General features: G+C 39.7%; 1 pseudogene; it reads right to left on the bottom strand.

Moving 5' to 3' along the window:
* Positions 1 to 5,296: 5,296 nt before the first annotated feature.
* LOC116267865 (pre-mRNA-splicing factor ATP-dependent RNA helicase DEAH10-like) lies at positions 5,297 to 9,468 on the bottom strand (annotated as a pseudogene).
* Between the last annotated feature and the right edge of the window lie 363 nt (positions 9,469 to 9,831).

The raw sequence follows: 9,831 nt of genomic DNA, 5'->3' as shown, positions 1-9,831 counted from the left end.
TTCAGGGGAAGTGTCCAGTATTGAGGATGTGTACTCCTATGTTGAAGCGGAAGAACAGAGAAGGCTGGTTACAAATGAAGGCAAGAGGGATCTTGTGCCCTCTCATGACAGATCAGCACTTGTGAGTCGTGGTCCTGGAGGCCTGACTAGGCCCCTTCACCGATGTGCCCACTGCAAGAAGACAGGTCATACCGTGGACTATTGTTGGGATCTCCATCCAGAGAAGAAAGGTAACAGAGGGAGGTCTTCTATTGGAAAGACACCTGTGTCTGAGGTGTCCAAATCTAGTGGAGAAAAACTCTCCATTTCGGCTGATCAGATTCGTGAACTGAGGGCTTACTTGGGCCGGATCGATGTCAACCAGGTCGAGACATCAGAGGAGACTAAGGCTAATCATGCTCTTGCAGTTATTGGTGATCAAGGTAACTCTTCTATGGGGGAATGGATTGTAGATAGTGGTGCTACTCATCACATGACAGGTAATCCAAAATTGTTTCATGAGTATAAGTTGTCATCGGGAAGGGGACGTGTTTCTCTCGCAGATGGTTCCTCTACCTGTGTGGCAGGCGAAGGAACTCTGTCCTTGTTGGATAAATTTCCTGTGCGGGGCGCATTACATGTCCCCCAGTTTCCTTTAAATCTCTTTTCAGTCAGTAGACTTACTAAAGAATTGAATTGTGAACTTATTTTCTCTGCCGATCGCTGTGTTTTGCAGGACTTGGTGACAGGAAAGAGGATTGGGATTGGTTTGACTTCTGATGGCTTATATCGTCTTCCCATACGTGTGGCTACTGCTCTTATGACAGCGATCCGCAAGACAGATAAACGAAGAGAAGATTGTCTTTAGTCCTTCTTGTACTAAACGTTTTGGGCATTTACCTTTTGGGATTTTGAAACAGTTGTTTCCCGACTTGTGTTCTTCCTTGGATTTGTCTTCCATTTCTTGTGATATTTGTCAGTTTGCCAAACATGTGAGGGCTTCTTACCCTATTTCTACTAGTTGTGTTAATGAAGCTTTTTCCTTGATTCACTCGGATGTATGGGGGCCTTCGGGAATTCATACCCGTCAAGGTTTTCAATATTTTATCACTTTCATTGATGATTTCTCTCGTGCCACCTTTGTGTACTTGTTAAAAGGTCGTAGTGAGGTCCCTCATATCATCGAGACTTTCATTCTTCTTGTGCATACCCAATATGGTGCAAATATTAAAACGTTTCAGTCCGATAATGCTCGTGAATATATGTGTCAGTCAGTTGAGGAGTTTCTTTGACAAAGGGGGATTGTTCATGAGACGTCTTGTAGTTACACCCCCCCTGCTGAAAGGAAAAATCGTCAGCTTCTTAATGTCACTAGGGCTCTTTTGTTTCAGAGAAATCTTCCCAAACATTATTGGGGTGACGCAGTTCTTACTAGTGCATATCTCATCAACCGCATGCCCAGTCGTGTTCTGCATGGTAGGACTCCCCACTCGTTGCTGCATGGCAGTCGTCCACCATTTCTTTTCCCTCCTCGTGTTTTTGGTTGTGTGTGCTTTATCCATAATCACAGTCCAAATGTTAAGAAACTTGATCCTAGGTCTATCAAAGGTGTGTTTGTGGGGTACTCTCCTACTCAGAAAGGGTACAGATGTATTGACCCCATCACTGGTCGAGTTTATGTTATGAGGGATGTTACATTCTTGGAACATGGCTCTTACACTTTGGTGAGAATCCTCTTCAGGGGGAGCAGTCTGTGGTTAAGGAAAGTATTCTCAGAAACAGGAACTTCAATTTACAGATTTTTTGGACTACAGGAAAGCAGAATCTCTCATTGTTGTTGATGTGCCTGAGAAGGAGGAAGGGTGTGACACTGGAATTGAGAATGAAGGCCATCGGTTGTTTGGACAGGTCTACTCTAGACGAGGTACTCGGACAGAGGAGGTGACTTGTGATGCTAGATCTACTTCCAATCCGAATGCCACTCCTTCCCTGGATGAACCAAGTCCTACCGTGGAGACTCTGGAGGCTCATGATGAGGTTGAAAAGAAGAATGAAGACCTTCCCATTGCCCTAAGGAAGGGTGTCAGGTCATGTACTCAACACCCTATTGGTAATTTTGTGTCTTATTCCAGACTTGGAAAGGATTACAAGTGTTTTGTTTCTTCTCTTTCTTTGGCTGTGATCCCTAGGACTATTGCTGAAGGTCAAAGTGATTCCAAGTGGGCTGATGCAATGAAAGAAGAAATGTTTGCCTTGAGAAGAAATATGACATGGGAAGTGGTGAAGATTCCTGAGGCTGCTCACCTAGTTGGATCCAAATGGGTATATACCATCAAGTACAAAGCAGATGGAAGTGTTGAAAGATATAAAGCTCGTCTTGTGGCCAAGGGGTTTAGCCAGAAATATGGAATTGATTACTTGGAGACTTTTGCTCCCATTGCGAAAATGAAGACAGTTAGAGTTGTTATATCCCTAGCTGTGATGAAGGAGAAGGAGTGGAAGATGTACCAACTAGATGTTAAGAATGCCTTCCTCAATGGTGACCTTGAAGAAGAAGTTTATATGCGTATGCCTCCAGGATATGAAGAACCAGAGAAATGTTACAAGCTAAAAAAGGCCTTGTATGGCCTCAAGCAATCACCCAGAGCATGGTTCGAACGACTGAGATGAGTAATGCTACATCATGGGTACAAACAAGGAAACGGAGATCACACTCTGTTTGTGAAGAAAAAGGAGGGCAGGGTCACTCTCTTACTTGTTTATGTGGATGACATGATTGTCACAGGAAATGATGAGGAAGAGGTCATCAAGCTAAAAGGGTTACTAGCTACAAAATTTGATCTCAAAGATCTTGGCAAGTTGAGGTATTTTCTTGGTATTGAAATTGCTAGGTCTAGTACTGGCCTTGTGCTAAACTAAATGAAATACACGTTAGATCTGCTGGAAAAGACTGGTAAATTGGGGTGTAGACCTGCTTCTACCCCATTTGACACTGGGCACAAGTTGAGTCTTAGAGATGGAGAGCCACTCTGTGAAGAAGGCAAGGGAAGATTTCAGCGTCTGGTTGGAAAGTTGATTTATCTGACTCTAACGAGACCAGATATTACTTTTGTGGTGAATGTATTGAGTCAATTCATGCATGCACCAACTGATGCACATCTGAAGGCTGTGGACAGAGTACTATGTTACTTGAAGAAAAATCCCCGTAAGGAACTCTTCTATGTAAAACAAGAGATTGTGGAGATCGAGGGTTATTCTGATGAGGGTTATTCTGATGCAGACTGGGCAGGTTGTGGTGATACCAGATGGTCTATTACGGGGTACTGTGTTTACTTGGGAGGAAATCTTGTCGTATGGAGGAGCAAGAGACAGGATGTTTGTTCTAGATCTAGTGCAGAAGCAGAATATAGGGCCGTTGCTGTGGGAGTGTCAGAGTTACTTTGGTTGAAAATATTGCTGACTGACATTGGTATAGAGATTGAAGGACCTATGAAGATGTATTGTGACAACAAGTCTGCAATCAACTTAGCCAACAACCCTGTTCTACACGACAGAACAAAACATGTTGAAATTGATCGTCACTTCATTCGTGAAAGGGTTGATACGATAGAGTTGATCTTACCTTACATGAAGTCTGAAGACCAAACAGCTGATGTTTTGACGAAAGCTCTTCCTTTAGCTTCATTTTAGAGGAATGTATTCAAGTTGGGCATGTTTGATATGTATGCCCAACTTGAGGGGAGTGTTGATGGATCTTATGTTTTTGGTCTGGGTCTGACCCGATCCAGTATGTCCTTATTAGGGTATACTTATATCAGTGTAACCCTAATCTTAAGTGTGAATGAAAATCTAAGGAGAGAGAGAGTCTGGTAGCTAGTGGGCATCGGCTCCTCCTCATTTGTGGTTTTTTCTCCCTCGTGTTGAGGGTTTTCCACGTTACATCGTGATCACCGTTTTTCCTCTTCTTGTTCGTGTTTCTACAGAAACATTAAAAAACCAACAAAAGTGCTAGATTATTAGTGAAAGGGGGAAAGAGAAAGAAACTCCCTGAGAGAGAGAGAGTTCCACTTGTTGAATCTGGTGGAAAAGAGATGGCGATTTCCAGTTAGGCTTGAGGATCTAGTGTACAATAGTGCTTCACCGAATGCAATATCATCAAAGAATTCTGCAGAATATTAAACAATGGATGAGTTGAAATACAAAAGGAATTTCATACTCCAAACAGGTAGTGAAGGTCAACATCACAGGGAGCTCATACAAAGTGCAACCAGTACACATCTGTAGCTGGTATACTCTCACAAAATGTTGGGACAAATATAGGCCATTAACAAAAAATTTTTGACAGGATGAGGATGCAATTAAATTAAATGAACTAAAGGTCAAACAAACATGCTGGTAACTGACCAAACCCAGTCTAGAAGATAGTCTGCCTAAAGCCAGTTGAACAAAAGGGAGAAAGCTTGGACTCAATCCCATCAATGTCTTGTCTTTCATGGAGGTCGTCTTGATTTTTCATTATCAGCTTTCCAAGCATGGCCTAAAATTCATACTGTTATAGGAGAAGAGAGCTTCTGTTCTGTTATGCGTGCTTGTTTGCCACAAGAAAAGCATGTTGATGCTTAAGAAGGAAGTGAACTATCAAAGTAAGTTCAACAAGCACGAAGACCAGATAGTTCCAGGAACTATCAATGATCAGTTTTTGTATTTCACAGAAGGACTAGCAAAGGCCCTACTTCGTCATACAATCTGTGAAAAGTTTAGTGTTCGTGATGGTTCCGCGGTTAAGCATTTTTATTTTCACCTTCGGCCTTGAGCTTTTATTTTGTAGAATTGGCAGTTTGCTCCGCTCTCACCTCAATGTACTTGAATGTGTTTTTTGTGTCATCGCGTTTTACGATCCACCGGGGTTGAAACAGTAATGGGGATGCGAAGTACGGCAACTACCTTGGCAGCATTCTGAATTGTGAATCTAATTGGGGTGTCATAGTGGTGGCCCTGAGAGACTGCAACTTACACAACTCCCAAAAAAAAAAGTCAATGGACATTAATTTCCTTGAAAGGAATTGATGTTTACTTATGCTTACAGGCACAATTGGTGCAAATGATCATTTCCATCAATTTAATCCTATGGTGAGGAGTAACTTGTTCTCTAAGTAGGTGAAAATTCTGAATTTTGTTGGCTCTCCTAACTTGATAACAGGACCCTTAATGGACATGCAGCAAATGTTACAGGAAAACTGAGCAGGCTTTCATATGATTATTAGAACACAGCGAACATGGACAACATAGAAAATTAAAACGTGGCATTACTGACAAGTCAGATAAAATAGGAACACTCATAACTAAAAATAGCACACTCCTCCAAGCAAGGTTTCCTATGATCTCTGCATAAAAAGGTCATTGAATCAGGATACGACACAGATGGTATTTCAGTAAACACCTGAACAATCTATCATACCAGAAAAAGAAAAAAAGATCAACCAGCATACAACCGAATGGAGGAAGCAAAGCAGACCTGTATATATATACGGTGTTTCAGTAAGCACCTGGATACACAGATTCTTAACAGCACACTAGCATGAGATAACCTGCACAAAATATGACTAGCTACCTAAACCACCAAGATCAGCCATATTAAAATGCACCTCATCAATCTTTTCCCTGGGGAAGCAAAAAATGGATTCAACTGACAACATTGCTACAACCATTAACATTTCTTCCAAACAGTTGAAGGTGCTAGCCTGGATAAGCGCTTTGGCATAGATGGCATCCAACGGTAACCAAGCCATATGATGCCGACCTGGATCTGACAGTTTGCCTTCATCAGTCAGTGCTCCCAGAGCATACAATTGCTCCAAGGATTTCACAATGGCCATCCTGCATCATTTTGTGCATGAAGTTATGCTACTAGTTTTGGACAGAAGCAGAAAAGCAATTTCCAGTATGGCAAAATGTCAGCTACTCATTACATTAGGAAAATAAAGGAGCAATCATTTTCCTTTTGAAACCTAACCATTTTGTGAGAACAGTGCATGAGATCTAAAGACCGTTAAATCATGTAGAGAGAACATCATGAAAACCAGACAAAAACAAATCACTATAATCCTATAATATTGGTGTATCTTTATCGTCGCTTAATCATCTGCCCTTGCTGCATAAAGAACAGAACGAAAAATTGCAATCAGATGCATTTTTCCCAGACACAAATACACTACAGTGTGTACAACTAAAAACAACATGCAAATATGGTATATAGAATAAAAAATGTAGTACTCCTGGATAAAAAAAAAATTGCAGATGTGAAGCGATCAAAGCAGATGCCTCTTTATCAGAAGCCACAATTGTTGGTAAGAATTATGGACAGCATCAAACGTTGTTAAGTAAAAAAAGGAGGTTGTGTCTTGCCAAGTGATCATGTTGAAGACATAAAAAGCATATATATACAGGCATTCTAGATTATACAAATAAAGACCATCTCACTTAAACAGGAGAACCTCCCACCTTGAAGGTTTATCAATGAAATAAAATCCAAGGTCATCATCAATTCCTAAAGCCTTCAGCTGTAGGACAACATTTGAAAGGCTACACCTCTTAATTTCTGGTTCAGTAGAGTCTTTCAATTTGTCAAACTCATCTTCTGTGTATAAACAGAAACATTTCCCTGGGCCTTCACGACCTGTTGTTAATTTCTGGTTTACACAGATGGAATACAATTCAAGAGAATATTATCAAGAAAACATAGAATCTAATGTATTATTCGGTACCCTTGCAAACAATGTAGTGGTATCTTTTTAGTTTTTAGTGTTGTATTTTTACATTTATGCCAAGCATATTTTTGTCTCTTTTGAACTTGCTAAGTGTTGGGCCCCACACAGAACTATATATCAGCTCTTCTAAGGACCAATCAAGCTTTCTTCTAAAGCTTCCCCAATAACTTCCCCAATGTAAACAAGTGCTTTTGAAAAGCAGAAGCACCTCTATTGACATGTCTAAGTGCAGCATGACTTCGGATACGTTGGCCATTGTAATAAAGAAATTGTCAAATTTTTATGGAAACAACATTAGACATTTGACTGGCCTGTATTTGTCACTTTTTCTTCTTCCTCCTCTTACTTGCCGTTCTTCTACTTCATATATGTTTCTCAGTATGTTGAGCCAAGACCTAAGACCTGCCACATTTAAGCTCAGGGCAAAGGCCATACTAGATAGATCCTACTATAACATCTTTCATCCTCATTTTTTCTGATCTAGGGCTGCACGAGGGGCTGTAGTGATCAAATGAAGGAGGCTGCACACACTATGGAGAACCAAAAGCTGCAGGCTTCACACAAAAGGTTTCCCTGCATATTGGCCGGCATGTAGGTCTCCATGATGGGAAGGGGAATCTTGTTTGCGTTTCATTTCCAGCCTCAAAGTTGTAACAAAGAGGCCCCAAGAGATTTTCTTTCATCACATATAGATGAACTAAAATGAGAACTTGTCTAAACCAGTACCGCAGAGGTGCAGACCTTTTATTATCCAGTCTGACATGAATGATCAACAGAGACAAGACAAGAGTTGACAATGAAACGTAAAGAATAAAAACATATCCATGACTTGAATTAACAAAAAAGCAGGGAGAAGGATGTCAGTAGGATCTTCCGCTACCATCAAAAAGGACAAAAAAAAATATCCACCGTCTCTGAAGAGCTTGTGCTTTTGAAATAGGGACGATAACTAGTGACTCCATTCCAGTGTGTGGATGATAAGAACGTGATTTAACCAATCCTGGATCAACCACATACTTGATTCCAGGAATTGTCACCGATGTTTAAGCAATATTTGTTGCCAGCATAACCTGAAATTCAAAAATCTATCAGTATAGGAACTTGGAGAACAGAATTCCTTCTATGAAGTAGATGTGCTCTAGATAACAAGGAGGCATGAAAAAACACACGAGCAACAGTCCATTAACAAATAATGCACTGAAGGAATCAACAACCTAATGAATTTATCAGAGCCTGTACAAGTATCTCAAAGGAAATTTACACACGGTTGCTTCACAATCAGACACAGTGATTCAGTTGTAATAGGAAAGTGCTATATGTCAAGGATTGAAAATTAATTTATCATCATGATGATAAAGTCCACAGACATTCCATTGGAAAAGGGAATAATAAATAGATAAAATTAAGGGCTTTACTTCTGAATACACAATTGTCAAGAGAAAAAAAAACAAATAACTGTGATATTGTGTACATGGTGAGTGTTTGGTGTACAACGCCTGTGCATGCACATGTTATATGATGCAAATCAAGGACGAAAACATGTACGTTTCGAAATCCATGGGGAGCTGGTTTAAAAGCCTGCATTTGTTGCTCAGAAGGAAGCGCTGAATAAATAGGAACAGTGAAATTTTTTTTAGCGTCTTCAGCCAAATGTTGCCAACGATCCAGAACAAGTCTTTCCACCGACTCAATTTCTTCTTGCCCGGTTAAGAACACAAGTATGTCACCTGAATCCTCCTCCAAATGGATCTATTACAACTTGAAACAGGAGTTAGAATTTGAATCCATGATTCCACAAAATGTGCAGAACTTGACAAAGTTACAGTATATTGAAGAAACAACTTTTAGTGTAAATGCAATATAATCAGCAAAAGAAAAAAGAATGTTAATCAGCTTTTGTGTCAGTGAGGCGGACTATGTGACACTCATATTTCACCAAGATGCCTAGCTTTTCAAACCAATATTTTAAAACCGGTGACTCGGTAACGACTCATTCATTCTTGACTTGTGACTCAGCGGATCAACTCGGTAACTCAGGCTGGGTTTTGTAAACTATTGTTTTTAAAAGAAATATAAAAACAATATATAACTTGTCATTAAAACATAAAAAAGTTGTAAAATGGTTTGAATACATGCATAATTCATACCATCAAATAATAACTAAGTTATATTTTCTAATTTTTTTTCATTACCAGAAATTGCACAATTAAGCAATTGCTCCTACTCTATAATTGCATATTTCAAAAAAACTGTGGCAAGAAACAATATGTCAATGAAAAACAAGTCAATACAAATCAAACGCTAAGATTAATATATTCAACATTAAAAAACTATCTAATGGTTAAGAAATTCGACATGTATGTTAATGACTTAATGTTATCAAAACTAAGTGACACCATGTGTGGCAAGACCAACCATGTTGATAAATGATAATCTTTTGAGCCAAAATAATATAGAGTACCCGCACAATGTTCTCAACCGATTCCTTCTCCTTTTCTTTAAGATTCAATTCAACATTTTCCCTGTCATCCAGCTGAACACGGAGCAGGCTGATTTGGATCTCCAATGATTCCACACGCTTGCAATTCTTCTCAATATCTTCATGAAGAGCATCAATTTCGTCCTTGTTTCCTTGTAACAGAGACTCTGTTTCTCTTGAGTGTCTCGGTTGATTGTTTCCAAACTCAAGATTTGCATCTTTAAATTTTGCTGAAATTCCCATCTCTCAGAGATGGACCACAATGCAGAAATTTTAACCAAGTAATATCCAGTCATACCTTTTGATCTTCAAATTTACTCGTGGTTTTTTATGACTGAAACTTTCATTGTGGCCATCAATTCAGTCTCCTTTGATCTGAAGCGCTCCAATGCAAGTTGACATTTCTGAATTTTCTCCCTTACAATTTCACGTTCCTCCTTGATTTGCAAAGTTACAGCATCCAGGTCCCTGACAAGCTCTATTACCTGATTTTTTAAGAGTGAAAAAGCAACTAACATTTTCAGAAAGTACGGTTCAGACAACAGCGGGGGTTTTTTTTTTCTTTCAAAACGTACATTTGCACAGTGAAAGCACTATCTACCATTT

The sequence above is a fragment of the Nymphaea colorata genome, unplaced genomic scaffold (assembly GCF_008831285.2).
Source record: "Nymphaea colorata isolate Beijing-Zhang1983 unplaced genomic scaffold, ASM883128v2 scaffold0001, whole genome shotgun sequence".
Lineage (NCBI taxonomy): Eukaryota > Viridiplantae > Streptophyta > Magnoliopsida > Nymphaeales > Nymphaeaceae > Nymphaea > Nymphaea colorata.
Note: the sequence above shows the minus strand (reverse complement) of the source record. Positions and strands in the feature narration are given on the sequence as shown.